The sequence below is a fragment of the Triturus cristatus genome, chromosome 11, assembly GCF_964204655.1.
Source record: "Triturus cristatus chromosome 11, aTriCri1.1, whole genome shotgun sequence".
Taxonomy (NCBI): Eukaryota; Metazoa; Chordata; class Amphibia; order Caudata; family Salamandridae; genus Triturus; species Triturus cristatus.
In genome coordinates this window covers 565,234,582-565,251,036 of record NC_140594.1, presented here as the reverse complement: position 1 = coordinate 565,251,036, position 16,455 = coordinate 565,234,582, and the positions used below count along the sequence as shown (strand labels likewise).

The 16,455-nt window shown below is 50.8% G+C and overlaps 1 protein-coding gene across 1 annotated transcript in view; it reads right to left on the bottom strand.

Moving 5' to 3' along the window:
• The window catches only part of XRN1 (5'-3' exoribonuclease 1), a 1,184,094-nt gene that overhangs the window by 906,411 nt on the left and 261,228 nt on the right, over window positions 1-16,455 (bottom strand). The window lies entirely within an intron of this gene.

Genomic DNA, 16,455 nt, shown 5'->3' with positions numbered 1-16,455 from the left:
TGCCTCGCCTGATGCCTGGGAGTTTGCACGCTTCCTGGCACTGGAGACTACTAGTGAGTCTAGTGGTGCGGGCCCTCTGACGTAGGTGGGGCCTTATACTTCTCGATGCGAGGGTTGATGACCCTGGCTCTGACCGGGTCTTTAAAGACCTCTGGCACGTGCTTGATAACCCCCTCAAGCATGGGCAGAATGGAAGTGGCCCTGTGTGTAGTGTCAAAGGTATCTAGGAGGACCTCCACGGGGTCTGTATGGAGATCAACTCCATGGTAGTGTGCAGCCCTATGGAGCAGTTGGTTAAACCCCATAGTGTCTTCTGGGGGGGGGGGGGGGCGGTCTTGAAGGGTAAAGGTCGTCCTGTGGGACGTTAGGGACGTCTGGGATGTTGTAGTCGTCCCATGGGTCTGGGGAGCCTGTAGGAGTGGGGTCCCCTGTGGGTTGGTCATGGGGTCCGTCCCCTGTGTCGTCGTAGACATCGTCATCATCCTCATCCGGAGAGGGGGTGGGGGAATGATGAGGTGGGGGGGTGGGGAGAGGGAGGAGGTGGAGGAGGGGTTGAAGGTAGTCTCAAAGGGGAGGTAGCAAAGTCTCTTCTCTTTGGAGGTGGAGCTGGGGCAGGCTTGTCCAGCGGTCTCTATTTGATGCTGAGCATCAAATATCCAGTTTTAGGGTCAAGTGTTTTTTGTAGTGGATCGGGCCGAAATAATTCCTCTGTGAGGGTCCGATCAATCGGCGCCGAAGGTGTCGGACCCGTAGGTTTTTTAGTCTTGGAATCGGCATTGGTTCGTTGTTTTGAACTGTGTGGCTTAGAAATGTCCGGTTGTTTCCTCGGTTCCGAGATGACTTTCGGCTTCGAGGTGTGGGTGTCGAGGGCAGTACCGAGGAGCTAGTGCTGGTCTTCAGCGCAGAGTGCTTCGGTGTGGAGCTCGGCGCGGAGGAGGAGGCCATCTTCTTTTTTGGTGCCGGTGCGGAGGAGTGTTTCTCGGCACCGACAGCAGGCTGGCTCGAGCCCGAGCTGCCAGAAGGCTTGATGGGCTTCTTTACCGGGCCCGAAAGCGAGGTATGTGAAGCAGTGTCTTAGGTCGTGCCTAGGCCCGAGGGCAAAGGCGTGACCAAAGCCTTTTTCGATGCCGTCGAGGGTGGGGGGTGGGGATCGATGTTAGTACTCACGCCCCACTGTGCCGGAGTGATGTCCTCGACATCTGAGTCGTCGGCTTCGGAGGCGCTGACGAGGCCCTCTTCGGTGTGCTGGTCTTCGGGAACATCGACGCCTTCTCCGAAGAGGTCGTCGGATACTGCAGTCGAGGAGTGTGCCATGGTTCTCCTCGCCCTCCGGTCCCGAATGGTCTTTCTCTACCGGAAGGATTTGCAAGCCGGTCAGTCCTGTGCCTCGTGTTCTGGGCAGAGGTTGCACACCTCATGGAGATCGGTGTGGGGAAACTTTGACCCACATCGAGGACACTACTTAAATGGAGTCCTTGAGCCAGGACCGGAGCTCAGGTAGGCCCGAAGGCCTTCGTCGACTACCGGAATTGGAAGACTTCGAACGATGAGTCGTGTCGAGTGTTGGAGATCGCGATCGAAACAATACCGCGGAAAAGGAAGGATTGCGCGCCGATTAGAAGAACTGAAAACTGTTCGGAACCGGAGCGCAAAAAACACATCCGAGCCCAATGGCGGAAAAAAACAATCTGAGGATGGAGACGAAGCCCATGCGCAGTATGATCCAAAGGAGGAGTCACACACCTTGTGACTTCCAAAGACTTTCCAAGAAGAAAAACAACTGCAAACATCCGCGCCCAACACCAGATGGCGATCTATGCACAGTGTGTAATCTGCAGCTCATATGCCTCGAACATAGTGTTATCGGTTTTAAGGTAAGTATTTGGTAGTGGGAGCGGAGGTTCTGGGGGTAGACTCAGGGGTCCCCCAGGGTCAAAGATGCACTCTTGTTAGACCCTCAGCAGCACTAGGGCGGCCGGGGCCAGATTGCTGAGGACCAATTTTATCCAATGGGGGATAGGGGGCCTCGGGTTAGTGGCTGCTGACGAGCAGGCCACTTGGTTGTAGGAGCAAAGCTCCTGGACTTAAACTCAGGGCAAAGGGGGGTCAAGTTAGCACACAACATGCACCCACAGCAGCACAGGGGGGCAGAGTGTGGGGTGCTGATTTGGAGTTCAGTGCCCTGTTTTCAATGCGGATTCTCCAGTTGCAATAAACACTGCAGGCTCAGGGATCAAGATCTTCTGGAGGCGACCACCAGTTGGAGAGGTAAGTTGGGATGTCATGGGATGCCGGCACACTGCCGGTTTGTCCACCCAAGGCCATGGGGCGTCGTGTGCAGGTGTGTCATTTGGCGTCTGGTTCTTCTTACCAGCTCCGGTCGCAGTCGGGGGATCCTCCAGGAAGGGGCTGCAGGCATCGTCGGGAGACTCAAGGTAGATCAGGTATCACCAGATCCCAGGACAGCATCGCCGGGGAGACCTCCTCATGGTAGTGGGCCACTAGGGCCAAGGGCATCAAGTGCAGAGTGGTGCAGACTCGCAGATATGGCCGTAGCCAGAGTGTTTGGTGAGCAAATCCGGTGCTCACAGGAGACAAAGTCTGGTTGGGGAAGGCAGGTCCGGGTTCTGGGGGGGGGGGGGGGGCTGCTGGACACACCGGGATTCCGCTATAGCAGGTTGAGGTTGGGACAGGCCAGTAGGGTTGGGGCCAGATCAGTTGGTGTCCTTCAGCACAGCTCTTTGGTCCTGCTTCTTTCTTCTTGTCTGAGATGGCAAGGTTCAGGGTTGCCCCTAAATACTAAATTTAGGGGTGTTTCAGGTGGGTATAGGTTGAGACCAATAGATACCCTCCTTGGGGTGGGTACACCCTATTATGCCACCCTCCAGTGGGGGGGGAGGTGGAGCATAAGCCACACTCTGGTTGGCCGGGTCCCCCGATCTTCAAGATGGCGGGGACTGAGAGTTGTGCTTCACCTCGCCTCCCCCAACTGAGGGATGGGGTTGGCAAAGGTGGACACACCTCTCCTCTTGGCTTGGTTTTCCCGCCCAAAGTGGGGGTCAGAACCAGTGGGGGCCAGTTGCTGGGAGCAGCAAAAGGCTGGGTCTGCTTACAAAGGCGGCAAGCTTCCCCTCTGTGGCCCAACGTAGGGGAGGAGGCTTGACACCTCGACCCAGGATGTGCTTTGTTTCAGACCCCAGAGAGCAGCAGGCTCTCAACCCAGGGGTCCAGAAACATGTCAGGGGGTGGCGGCGGGGGGGGGGGGGGGCAGCCACTCAGCCAAGACACTAGAGTCAGGTCATTTTTCAGGGGGCATCTCTAAGATGCCGGCTGAGTGCATTTTCTATTAAATCCCACACTGGCATCAGTGTAGGGTTAATGTGCTGAGAAGTTGGATACCCAACTTCCCAGTTTCCAGTAAAGCCATTATGGTGCTGTGGAGTTTGTAATGACAAACTCCTATACCATACACTCTTTATGGCTTTACTGCACTTACAATGTCTAAGAATTGACTTGGACACTGTAGGGGTACAGGGTTCATGCGCCTGTAACCTCACAAGTGGCATAGTGCACCCAGCTAGAGGGGAGGCTGACCTATGCCATAGGCAGTGGGTTGCAGGCATGGCACACAGGGATGACTCTTCACTTTGTTCGGCACCAAAACACGCAGCCTGCAATGGCACTTCTAAGGGTGACACAATATGTGCAGCAGCCCTTAGAGGCCTTTCCTGGTCACAGTGCCCTTGGTACCCATGGTAAATTTTACAAGGTATATGTGGCCAGGGAGTTGCCAATTTGGGTGTGCAACAGTACGGATTTAGGTAAAGAACATAGGCCCCGAGTACCTGGTTGGCAGGATCCTAGGGCACAGTTAGTCAAAGATCATCAACATCAGGCAAAAAGTGGGGGGCAAGCATGCAAAAAGGGGCATTGTCCTACAGGGTAACCATGTAAAAAAAATGCACACTTTCCTAGATCTGTGCTTTGAATTATCTGTCGCAGCTGCACTGGCACATCAGTAGCAGTATTCCCAGCGCCGGGCTCAGACTTAGCGGGCCATGGACTTTTTTCACCCTATAGTAGTTGGTGCCTGAATTCGGGCCTCCCCCACCATTCACAAGAGCCTCCAACTTGCATCCGACAGACCTATCTAGGAGAGCAAGTTTTTCCAGGTAAGCGGTCCCCGTGGTCAAGAAGTGGCATGCGTTCCCCATTCTGCCGGTTTCATTGCCCTCTACTGCCTACAGCGTTCCACCTGGTGGCAGGGCCCTAGGGCATCTCCAGGACCCCGCAGAGCCCTCTTGGGGCCCGACCCTGGGCCTATCCCGGCAGCCCAGATCAGCGAGCCACTGGGGATCGGCCTAGTTCAGGCCTTGTTAGAGGTACCGACCATTGCGGCGTGGCCCCTCCTCCTCCCTGGCGCCGCCTTCTTTTGTTGACAGGCCACATGATGATGACCGCTGCCCACCCTTGTTGCCCTGCTCCCCGGCCCAAGAAAGGGACTGTGTGATGAGGCCTGCAATGTGGTGAGGGGCCAGAGGACTCCGCCGAGGCCTAGGGGCAGGTTTGTTTGCTGCGTTGTGCCTGCCACCCCGCCTTGGGTTCAGGGTACGCCCCTACCTCCCTTTTTGTGCAGTCCCCCTGCCCTATGGCATTGTGCCCATTTGGTTTCTCTTGGACCTGCTGCATGGGATGGCCTGGTTGCTGGGGCTGGTGCGTTTGAGGTGCCAAGCCAGATGGGGCCCCAGAAGAGACCCGCATGGACTAGAGCCCCGCAGGGGTCCATTATGCTCCCTGCCCTGGATCCATCCTTGGGCAAATCTCAACTTCGGGTGCATGTTTCCTCCTATATGAAGCTTAACAAGGGTTCTGACGCCTACTTGTGCACCATGTGGGTGGCCGCAAAAGTCCAGGGTCACCTTATGAGAGATGCTGCATTCACCAACAAATATCGGGCGGAACATCAGAGAACACCAAAAAGCAGCATCGCATCCCTCACTCGCCTAATTACAGCAGGTCCCTCGTCTCCTCTCCAGCGTCGTCTAGAGAAGGCCCAAATAGACCTCAAGCGGATGAAGGGCCGGCACTTTAAGCAAGGCAAGAAGGCTGGGAGACTACTGGAGGCTAAGCTGCACCAACAGGAGGCGAGTTGGCTACCCTAGTTTGCTAGTCCAGCCATCAGGTTCACGGATAGCACCAATCTTAGCCGGCCACAGGACATTGTCAATGATTTTGCGACCCTTTACCAGGCCCTGTACACTCCCGAGGTGGCGTTAGACCCTGCTTGCATGGACACCTTTTTTGATGGCATATACAAGCCCCTTAAAGACTTAGGCAGGGATGACCATCAGAGAGATCACCAAGACAGGGATAGCGCAGGTTATTTCAAAATTGCTATATCATAGGGCCCCAGTGAAGGAAGAATTCTCGGCGGAGTTCTACAAATGGGCGGAAGAGGAGGTGGTGGACTTGCTCTACGAGGCCTTATGGGAGGCACCCCACATGGGGTCCCTTTTTCAATCTCCAATAAGGCAATGATCATGGTCCTCCCCAAGCCTGGAAAGGATACCCTCCTCTGTGGCAGTTACCCGCCCATATCCCTGCTCAACGGGGGCTTTAAGATCCTGGCCAGGGTCCTGGTAGCTCAACTTCGGGCAGTGATTCCAACGATGATCCACCTCTCCCAGGTGTGTGTCACCCCCAGGTGTTCATCCTGGAATCATCTCCACGCATGCGCTATGGTACACCAAGGACTTGCCGGAAGACGCAGTTGCTCTCACCTTGGATGCTGGGACGCCTCTATGCAACCCTCCAGAGGTTCAGCCTCAGTAAGGATTTAACAGCCAAGGTTGTAGGCCAGTATTGCCCCAGAAGGGTGTTATTGTGCAAGCAGGCGTCCACAGAGAAGAGTGGCACTGGGCCCATCGAAACTGCAGGAGGCGGGTTTGCTGTCTCATTCTAACTGCTGCTGCCGCTATGACAGTGAATGCTGGGATCTTGTACACATCATCTGTGATTGTCCCACTGGCCAACCCTTTTGGAGGGCGGTTGGTGGCTCATTGGGCACGGCCCTGCCAGTCTTGGCGCATCTGACCAGGCCCATGATCTTGCAGACTCTCTTGCTCTGTTCCGGCATGAGTGCCAGCTGTTCCACACAGCACTCGCTACGATCAAAACTGTGTCCTCCATCACTGGGGTTCCCCACTCCCCCGCATGAGGAGTGGCTTTCGTCCACTTACCAGATAGCTAACCACCAGACAGTGGGTTCAGGCTGTCTGGTACAGGACCCCCCTCCCCCCGCCCCTGTGGCTCTTCGGCATTGTTCCTGACTCTTCGGCTCATTTTTTCACTTAGGTCGCCATCTGGTGTTGGGCCCGGATGTTTGCAGTTTGTTTTTCTTGTCGGACAGTCTTTGGAAGTCACGAGTTTGGTGACTTCTCCTTCGGTCCGTACTGCGCATGGGCTTCGGCTCCATCCTCAGATTGTTTTTCGCCAGCAGGGAAAAGATGGAGCGTAGTGATAATAGTAAAGAAACCCATGTCTGTTGTATCTAAATAAGATCGACTGGAACGGATACAGGTAGTCGGGGAGGCGGGTGGGCGTGTATAGATCTGCAGATCTACAAGCCAAGAACAGATGCATACTGGTAAGTAGCATATTCCGTTCGAGGCATATGAGCTGCAGATTATACACTGTGCATAGATTATATAGCAGTACCCAACCCTAGCGGCGACCACCGGTATCCGTTGCAGTGGTTTGAAACAGTGTCTTTAGTACAGCCTGGCCCACACTAGCTTGTTGTTTGGTGTGCACATCTACACAGTAATGTTTTGTGAAGGTGTGCGGTGTTGACCATGTGGCTGCTTTGCAGATGTCGTCTAAGGGTATGTTGCCTAGAAACGCCATAGAAGCCCCTATCTTTCTTGTAGAGTGGGCTTTAGGTGGAACAGATAATGTTCTTTTTGCTTTGTGATAGCAAATTTGTATACATTTTACAATCCACCTAGCTATCCCTGATTTTGAGATGGGGTTGCCTTTATGTGGTAGAGAGAACGAGACAAAAAGCTGTTTAGTCTTTCTAAAAGATTGCGTTCTTTGTATATAGTAAAGTAAAGCCCTTTTAACATCAAGTGTATGTAGAGCCCTTTCTGTAACCGATTGAGGTTGTGAGAAAAAAACCGGTAATTCCACCGATTGATTGAGGTGGAAGGGGGAAATGACCTTGGGCAGAAATTTTGGGTTTGTGCGAAGGATCACCTTATTGTGATGTATTTGTAGAAAAGCTTCTTGAGTAGTGAACGCTTGTATTTCACTAACCCTTCTAAGGGAAGTGATAGCTACGAGGAATGCTGTTTTCCAAGTAAGGAACTGTAGCTAACATTTATGCATTGGCTTGAAAGGCGGTCCCATCAGCCTTGTAAGAACTATATTTAGATTCCACACAGGTGAGGGTGGTGCTCTGGGTGGAATTACCCTTTTAAGGCCTTCCATGAAAGCTTTAATAGCAGGCACTCTGAAAAGTGATAAATGCTGTCTGTTTTGCAGGTAAGCAGCAATTGCTGCGAGGTGTAAACGGATGGATGTGTATGCCAGGTTACACCTTTGTAGGTGGAGCAGGTAACATATGATGTGCTGTATGGACACATCTAAAGGGTTGATAGTATTGTTACGACAGTAAATAACAAATCTTTTCCACTTTGCGGCATAGCATGCTCGAGTGGTAGGACGTCTGGCTTCCCTGATAATGTTCATGCAGTCAGGGGGAAGGTTAAGGTATCCAAATTCTAGGATTTCAGGAGCCAGATCGCAAGGTTGAGCTGAGCTGGGTCCGGGTGCCTGATTTCTCCATGGTTCTGAGTTAGGAGGCATGGGGACAGGTGTAATTTTTGGTGTGGCACCACTGAGAGCTGTAGTAGTGTGGTGTACCACGGCTGCCTGGCCCATGTTGGAGCTACTAGAATGAGTGTGAGGGAGTGCTGTTGTAGCTTCCTTACCACTAATGGAATTAGCGGGAGAGGCGGAAAGGCGTATGCAAATTTGCCTGACCAGTTCATCCATATCGCATTGCCTTTGGACAATGGGTGTGGGTATCTGGCGGCGAAGCTTGGGCATTTTTTGTTTTCGTGGGTGGCGAGAGGTCTATCTGAGGATGCCCCCACTTGTGAAAGAATGGGTGAAGAACTTGTGGATGCAGTTCCCATTCGTGCATTTGCTGTGTTTGTCTGCTGAGCAGATCTGCCATGGTGTTTTGTATCCCTGGGACGTGTTGTGCCAGGAGAAAGACTTTTTGCGGGATTGCCCATCTCCATATGCTCTGTGCTAATCGAGAGAGCTGTGGAGAGTGTGTCCTCCCCTGTTTTTGAATGTAGTACATTGCAGTCATATTGTCTGTGCGAATGAGGACTGCTTTGGCTGAGATTTGTTTCTGAAATGATTTGAGGGTTAGAAAGATCGCCAATAACTCCAGATGGTTTATGTGGAGTAGCTTTTGTTGTGGCGTCCATATACCTTGCACTGTGAGGTGTAATAGATGCGCTCCCCAGCCGGAGAGTGATGCGTCCGTTGTTAGAATTACCTGAGGAACCGGGTCCAGGAACGGTCGCCCTTTGGAAAGATTTGTGGTGTTCCACCACTGCAGAGAGCGATGGGTGCGACCGTCCACCAACACCAGATCCGTCAGTTGCCCCTGGGCCTGGTTCCACTGGCGTGCTAGGCACTTTTGGAGTGGACGCATGTGGAGTCTTGCATGAGGCACTATGAAAATGCAAGATGCCATCATCCCTATTAGCTTCATAAACACTCTTGCTGGGAGAGAGTGCTGAGGAATGAATCTTTGCCGCAAGGCTTATATGCTTGCGATTCTGGCCGGATTGGGATAGGCTATGGCTTTTGAGGTGTCTATAGTGGCACCGAGGTATTGCTTTGTGTGAGACGGTATCCGCTGGGACTTTTGGTGGTTCACCGTGAAACCTAGCTGGTGAAGTAGTTGGATGGTAGTGTTTGTATGTTGCACACATTGGTTGTAGGACGTGGCTTTTATTAGCCAGTCGTCTAGGTAAGGGAAGACGTGAATGTGTTGTCTTCTGAGGTGTGCCGCCACTACTGCTAGGCATTTGGTGAACACTCTTGGTGCGGTTGTGACCCCGAAGGGAAGAACCTTGAACTGATAATGTTGGCCGTCCACTACAAATCTGAGGTACTTTCTGTGAGGAGGGTGTATTGGAATATGAAAGTATGCGTCTTTCAAGTCCAGTGTGGTGAGAAGATCGTTCTGGCAGAGGAGTGGGAGAACCTGTTGGAGAGTTACCATGTGAAAGTGGTCTGAGTGTATGTATATATTTAGAGGTCGGAGGTCTAGAATGGGTCGTAGAGTCTCGTCTCTTTTTGGTATCAGAAAGTACATAGAGTAGACCCCTAAATTTTGTTGATTGATGGGGACCTGCTCTATAGCCTGTTTTTGCAGGAGGGATATTACCTCTTGTTTGAGCAATGTGGTATGTTCTTGCGACATTGTACGGTGCCTTGGTGGAATATTTGGGGGGGGGGTGGATGTTAATTCGAGACAGTACCCTGACCGAATAATTTGTGTCACCCATTTGTCTGATGTTATGGTCTCCCAGATTTGAAAGAAGTTTTGTAGTCTGCCCCCGACTGGAGTGGAATGGTCTGGGGGGAGCGGGGGAAAGTCACTGTTGGGTGGTGTGGCAGAACGGGCGTTGCTGGTTTTGCCTCTGCCCTTATTATTGTTTCCTCTATATCCACCTCTTTGATAGCCCTTTGTGAAGGTAGTCTGAGGAGGGGACTTGTAGGATGTGGAGGCGCTATCTGCAGAGTAGCCCCTTCCAGTGCCTCGAAAGGAGGAGCGGCGAAAGGAGCGTCTAGGAGTGTGGGATTGTAGTGCTCCTATAGACTTCGCCGTATCTGTATCTTTTTTCATTTTTTCCAGGGCTTCGTCTACCTTTGGGCCAAATAGGTGTTGCTGGTCAAAAGGGTGGTTTAGTATGGATGCCTGCACCTTTGGTTTAAAACCTGAGATTCTGAGCCAGGCGTGACGGCGAAGCAGAACACTGGTGTTTATAGCCCTGGAAGCTGTGTCTGCTGCGTCAAGAGCACATTTAATAGAGGTGTTGGTAATGGTCTTTCCCTCTTGTATTAGTTCATGAGCCCTATTTTTGTATTTTTCTGGGAGATGTTGCATGATAGTCTCCAGCTCATCATAGTGCGCTCTGTCGTACCTTGCCAACAGCGCTTGCGTGTTGGCTATGCGCCACATATTGGCAGCTTGCGAGGCAGTGCGTTTGCCTGACGCGTCTAGGAGCTTGGACTCCTTATCGGGTGGTGGAGCTTCACCAGATAAATGAGAATTGGACCGCTTCCTAGCTGTGGATACCACTAATGAGTCTAAGGGTGCAGGTCCTTTAATATAGGCAGGATCTGTGGGGGCGGCCTTATATTTTTTCTCTATTCTGGGGTTTAAGACCCTAGCCCTGACTGGGTCTTTGAAAACCTCTGCCGCATGTTTGGTCACCCCTTTAAGCATGGGTAGTATGGCAGTAGATTTATCTGCAATGTCAAAGGTATCAAGTAGGAAGTCTTCCTCAACTGGATCGGTGTGTAACTCCACCCCATGATAATGTGCCGCCCGTTGTAACAAGTGGTGGAACCCCAAGGAGTCCTCTGGTGGGGATGGCCTGGATGGATAAAGATCATCCTGAGGTACATCTGGGACATCTGGATTATGATAATCCTCCCATGGGTCTGGTGCTCCCGGAATGGTGAGGTCTTGTGGGGCATCAGTTGGATCATAGTATGGGTCCCCTTGGTCATCAGGGTCTGGAGACAGGGTTCGAGAGCGATGAGGCAAGGGTGGAGAAGGTGGAGGGGGCGGAGGTGGAGAAGGTGGAGGAGGTGGAGAAGGCACTCTGAAAGGGGATGTGGCAGAGTCCTTCCGTTTTGACGGTGGAGGAGGAGCTGGTTTGTCTAAATGTCTTTTCTTTGAAGACAAAGTCAATTGTCCAGTCTTTGGATCCTTTGTTAAAGTCTTTTGTAGAGGATCTGGCGTGAATAGTTCCTCCGGCACCGATTGATCTGTTGGCGCCGATGTTTTCGGGGCCGACGGCTTCTTTGGTTTATCTGTACCATGCTTTTTCGGGGCCTCCGATTTTTGGTTCGGTGCCGAGGCGGGTTTCGGCACCGGAGTTTCGGCGCCGAGGGATTTATGTTTGGTCGGCACCGAGAGACCAGGTTTCGACACCGATGGCTTCGGAACGGAGCTTGGTGTGGTTTTCTTCGGTGCCGAAGGGTGTTTTTCGGCACCGCTAGTAGGCTGGCTCGAGCCCGAGCCGCCGGAAGACTTATGATGCTTCTTCACCGGGCCCGAAGGTGGGGTGATGGAAGCGGTAGGTTTGGTTTTGCCTAGGCCCAGAGGCGAAGGTGTAACCGGAGTCTTTTTCGGTGTGGGCGCGGGAGTGGGAGGGGGTGGAGTACTCACGACCCTCTGCGCCGGTGTGATGTCCTCCACGTCGGAGTCGTCGGCCTCGGAAGCGCTGACGAGGCCGTCTTCTTGTTCGGTGTGCTGCTGTCCCGAAGCTTCGATGTCTTCTCCGAAGATGTCGGGTGGAGCCGAGGTCGAGGAGTGCGCCATGGTGCGTCTAGCTCTTCGATCCCGAATAGTCTTTTTTGATCGAAAAGACTTGCAGGCCGGACAGTCTCGGGCCTCGTGTTCGGGAGAGAGGCAGAGGTTGCACACCTGATGTAAATCGGTGTGGGGAAATTTAGACCCACATTTAGGGCACTTCTTAAAGGGAGTCCTTTCCATCGGCCGAGAACGGAGTCGAGATAGGCCCGGAGGCCGCCGCCGATGCCAGGAATCGAAGAAGTGCGGAAGAGAGAGATAAAGACGATGATTTTGTCTGAAGAATCTCGATGAACGAGGATTTTTCGTCGAAGGTCGAACTGGAAAGGTTCGAAGCCGGAGGACGAAGTATTACATCCGAGCCCGATGGCGGAAAAAAACAATCGGAGGATGGAGCCGAAGCCCATGCGCAGTACGGACCGAAGGAGGAGTCACCAAACTCGTGACTTCCAAAGACTGTCCAACAAGAAAAACAAACTGCAAACATCCGGGCCCAACACCAGATGGCGACCTATGCACAGTGTATAATCTGCAGCTCATATGCCTCGAACATAGGTTTATTCAAATAGGGTTATATTTTTACATTTTGGTCATTTTGTCTGACAGTAAATTGCAAACTTAAACTACCAATATGTTAATTGCTTGTTTACCTCGATCACTGGAATCCCAGTTTGAACAACTAAGTGCAATACCTTGTGGCATAAAACATAAAATAGCAGCATTACCTGAATCTTAAACACACAGTTAAAATCTGTAAATGGATAAAACCTTTTTCCATGAAACAAAGACAGATGAACGAACCCCATAACATGCCAGAAGTGATGGAGTAAAGCCACATATAGAGGCCACCTTTGCATGCTGCCATCCGTTTTTAATCCTTCTCCTTTCACACCCTTAGACGTGGATCACTGAAAACAAATTGTTGGTGATGTGTGGCAAAATCTAACTTCAGGCCTTTTAATGCTCTGCAGATGTCCATTCTACAGAACTGGGAGGAGGATGGGAGTGAGAAAGCTGTGGTTAAATAGAGTAGCCACCAGAAATAGCGTTACCGAAGGGAAGTAGTTCTTCTGGTGGATACTCATAACTGCAGATTCCTCCCCTTTTGAATTGATACCACCCAAAGGTGAGTGTCTGAGAAGTGTAGTCAAACCAGGTACTCTTGCAGGACCGAGCGGACTAAAAGCCCCTCTTTGCAGACCAGGCAGTAGAACTTCAAGAGTATGTGCACCAACGCCCATATCAAAGCCTGGCAGATGTACAGGAGATGCACTGCCGTTAACAGTGCAGTTGTTGTAGCATTGTTCTCAGTAGAAAGAGTCTGAAGGCCTGCATGAGTTGCATTTCTGGCCAAAGCATAACATTTTTATACAAAAGGACTATCCACCTCAACAGTGTTCTCTTCTGCACCACTCAGTCTTTTCAGGTCCCAGAAAAACCAACAAATAGCTGGTCGTCCATGCTGTGGTTCCTTGTACTGTCGATATTTTAGAGCCAAGTCAATAAAGACTCTCCTCCTCTTTAAAGGTGTGGAGGGGCAAAGTAGGCTAGCAGTTCACTGATCGCCATGAAAGAGCTACACCTGGTTAGCCAGGAAGGCAGCCCGTGTCCAAAGCACAAATTTGTCTGGGAAGAAAATGGTACGGTGGTTGTATCAACTGCACCTGCTGTTCACCCAAGCAGCATTGAGAAGTGATTGCAATGAGCGATTAGGATCAAGCTGGAGTCTCACTGAGCATAACAAAATGCTTCGGAGGAAACAAGTCAGATATTTCAGAAAGCACATCAAAACAAGTGACTTGAAAAGGGGTGGCTTATCTGCCAAACATAAAAAAGGTAAAATGACATGTCACCCAAATCTGCGCCCACTGCAAGGCGTGTATGGGTGCATTATGTATGACAAAACAAACAACAAAATGTCATTAAGTCTGGCCTGCAGAGAATAATGATGATTGGTCTAACACCAGACCACAAAAATCTCCCAGCATTCAGCATAAATGGATTTAATTGAAAGATATTTGGCTGCAAGGATGACATTCACAACCCTAGGCGACAAATCAGGGGAACTCAGCTGCTGGTCCTCAATTTTCATGCATGAGGGCTAGGCTGTGGAGATTAAAGTGTAGGAGCATCCTCCAAACGAAGAGATCACTGCAAATGTTCAGGCTCAAAAGATCTGGTAAACACAACCTCCTGGCCTAATCCCAGGCTATAGAGATGTCTGGGGAACAGTCTGTTCTGATTTTCTTCAGGACTCTAGGATGAAGGGGTAGTGGTGGGACTAAGTATTGGAGGTCTGTGTCCTATCGGAGATGGAATAACTCTTCCAATAGCTCTTCTGGAGGGAAATCTAGAACACAAAAGTTCTTCTGGATGGCCTCTCTTCGCCACCTCGCCCAGATGATACCTCTCACCCCGGCATTGACATCTGTCACAAATGTGGAGTCTGGATGGGGGAAGGGAGAGTGAACAGCTGCAGGTCAGGTTGAAGTTTGTCTCTCATCACATAGGATCCTGAGCAGTCTCCTGAGAGATCGGGATGGACTGGGAGACACAATTCGGGGACCACTGAAATCTGAGGTTCACTGCAAGGCCCGCATATGCCACCTGGCGTACAGGACAAGAACAATGTACAAGGCTATGCGCCCAAGAAGCATAGGAATCATCCTCACCAAAACCCAGGACTGAGCCTGAAATATCACAACCATATCTTGAAAGCCTGCGGTGGTGGAAATGTCTTGAGCACCACTGTATCTAGGATAGACAATGCGAAAAGGAAGTTCCTGTGTAAGACACATGTAAAACTTTGACATGCTGGTGGAAAAACCCATGGAGGTCAAGAGAGAGGTAGTTGTCTGGAGGTGGTCTGAGAGGGACTGTGGCGCACACCTTGAGCAATCAGTCATCTAGGTATGGAAATACATGTCATTGCAACCTCCGAAGATGAGCTGTGACCACCATCACTTCTGCAATCACCCGAGGAGCCGAGGTAAGGCCAAAGGACAGTACTGCAAACTGGAAATGTCCAACACCCACAGTGAACCGCAGGTGGAGTCTTGGACTACAGGATGGTATATGAAAATACATGGCCTGCCAGTCCAAGGACACCTTCCAGTCTACAGGTTACAGAGAAGAGAGGATCTAAGCCAAAGTGGGCATTTTGAACTTCGTTGGGAGGAGGTCCACTATGAGCTTGAGGTTTCCGTTCTTGGTCAGCACAAGGAAGTAGTGCAGGTACCACCCCTCGTCTCTCTTTAAGGCTTTATTCATTCAATGGCACCCTCAGCCTGCAGAAGGCTGACTTCCTGAATATGAAGACAGAGGCATGGCCTGACATGGGGTGAAGAGAATATAAGGAAGGAAAGAAATGAAAGGTAGCGCGTAGTCCAATGAACAATCAGCAAAACTCACCTGTCTGATGTGACTTATTTCAAGCTGGGGAGACCATGTCAGATCCTGCCCCCTTCCACCTCACTGTAGATCTGCTAAAGCAAATCAAAATGGCTTGGGTACCACTGCAGCAGCAGGAGGAAGAGGAAGTTGATGAATTCTGCCCCTGCTGGAATTAACAGGATTGACCAGCTCCAGGTTCTCTGCCTCAAAAAGGCTGCAAGGCAGCTACACTGGCTGAGACTGTTGACTTTGCCAGTAAGCCAGGCCCCTAAATATTCTGTCCTGCTGTTGGAATTAGAGGCCTGCTGATAATGACCCCTAGGATTGTGCTTTGACACAGCTATCTTTAAATGACTAAAATGGAGAGGCAAATGAAAAGTCTATATCTGTTAAAGGACACATCCATGAGGAAAGCCTGGATGTCCAGTTCTCCGCATCCAAGCATGCCATCTAAGCACAAGCTGGTACTGATAGAACAGTTTATTGCAATTGGTTGTGTCCAGTCTAGTGAGCAATAATATCTTGCTGCATCCTGACACATTGGGCAGGAGAGGTCTTTGTGGACAACTAGTTAGCAAATTGGCTTTGGTTTCAACTATGGCAGTTTTAATTCTAGTGTCTCTGCCACACTGAGAACTACCACTGCAAAGGAGGAGCTTTCTTCTGATGTTGAACCAGGTCTTCGGTCCAGCTCAGTCATAGGGGGTGTGTCTAACCCCTTAGCCTTATGTAGGTCTAGGTAAAGTCATTTAGCAGTGTAACGATTATAAAACTACTTGAAGCTAGAAGCCCTTTGAGTGTCACCTTCGTTACTTTTCCTCCGATTTTAAGTGGCTGGCTGGGGTTGACCCCTAATTGTCGTTCTTGTGCTTAAGGCACATTTACAATTTTCACTTACCTAAAGACTACAAGCAAGAAAAGGACTTCACACTAGACCGCACCCCTAACTGGAAGTAGCCCTGTGATTTACAGTAGGATTGAGAACACTGTTAAAAACATAACCTATTCTCAAGCTCTGTGACTTGAGTTTCTACTACCACTGTCTGATTATCTTTGTGTAGGAGGTCACATTTCTCATACAACCTAGTGAAGGAGCCAAAGCACCAAGGGCACAGCTCATGTGGGTCTGTAACAGACATATGCTTCATGAAATCACAGCACGGCTTGAATCATGTGGTCTTCCAAGGAGACACTGTCCCCATCACACTGTCTGAAACAAAAAACAATTGTAGTTGATGAATCAACAATTTGTGCACATCAGACCTATGTAAACGGTGTGGAGAGAAAGGACTGACATCAGCACGCAGGGATGGCACCTATATGCACCCCACTCTTTCACTTCTGGTGGGTATGAGATTGCCTCAGAGCCACACGACACCACCTGACAGCACACAGGAGTGATGGCTGGAAGAATATTCAGATCCAAA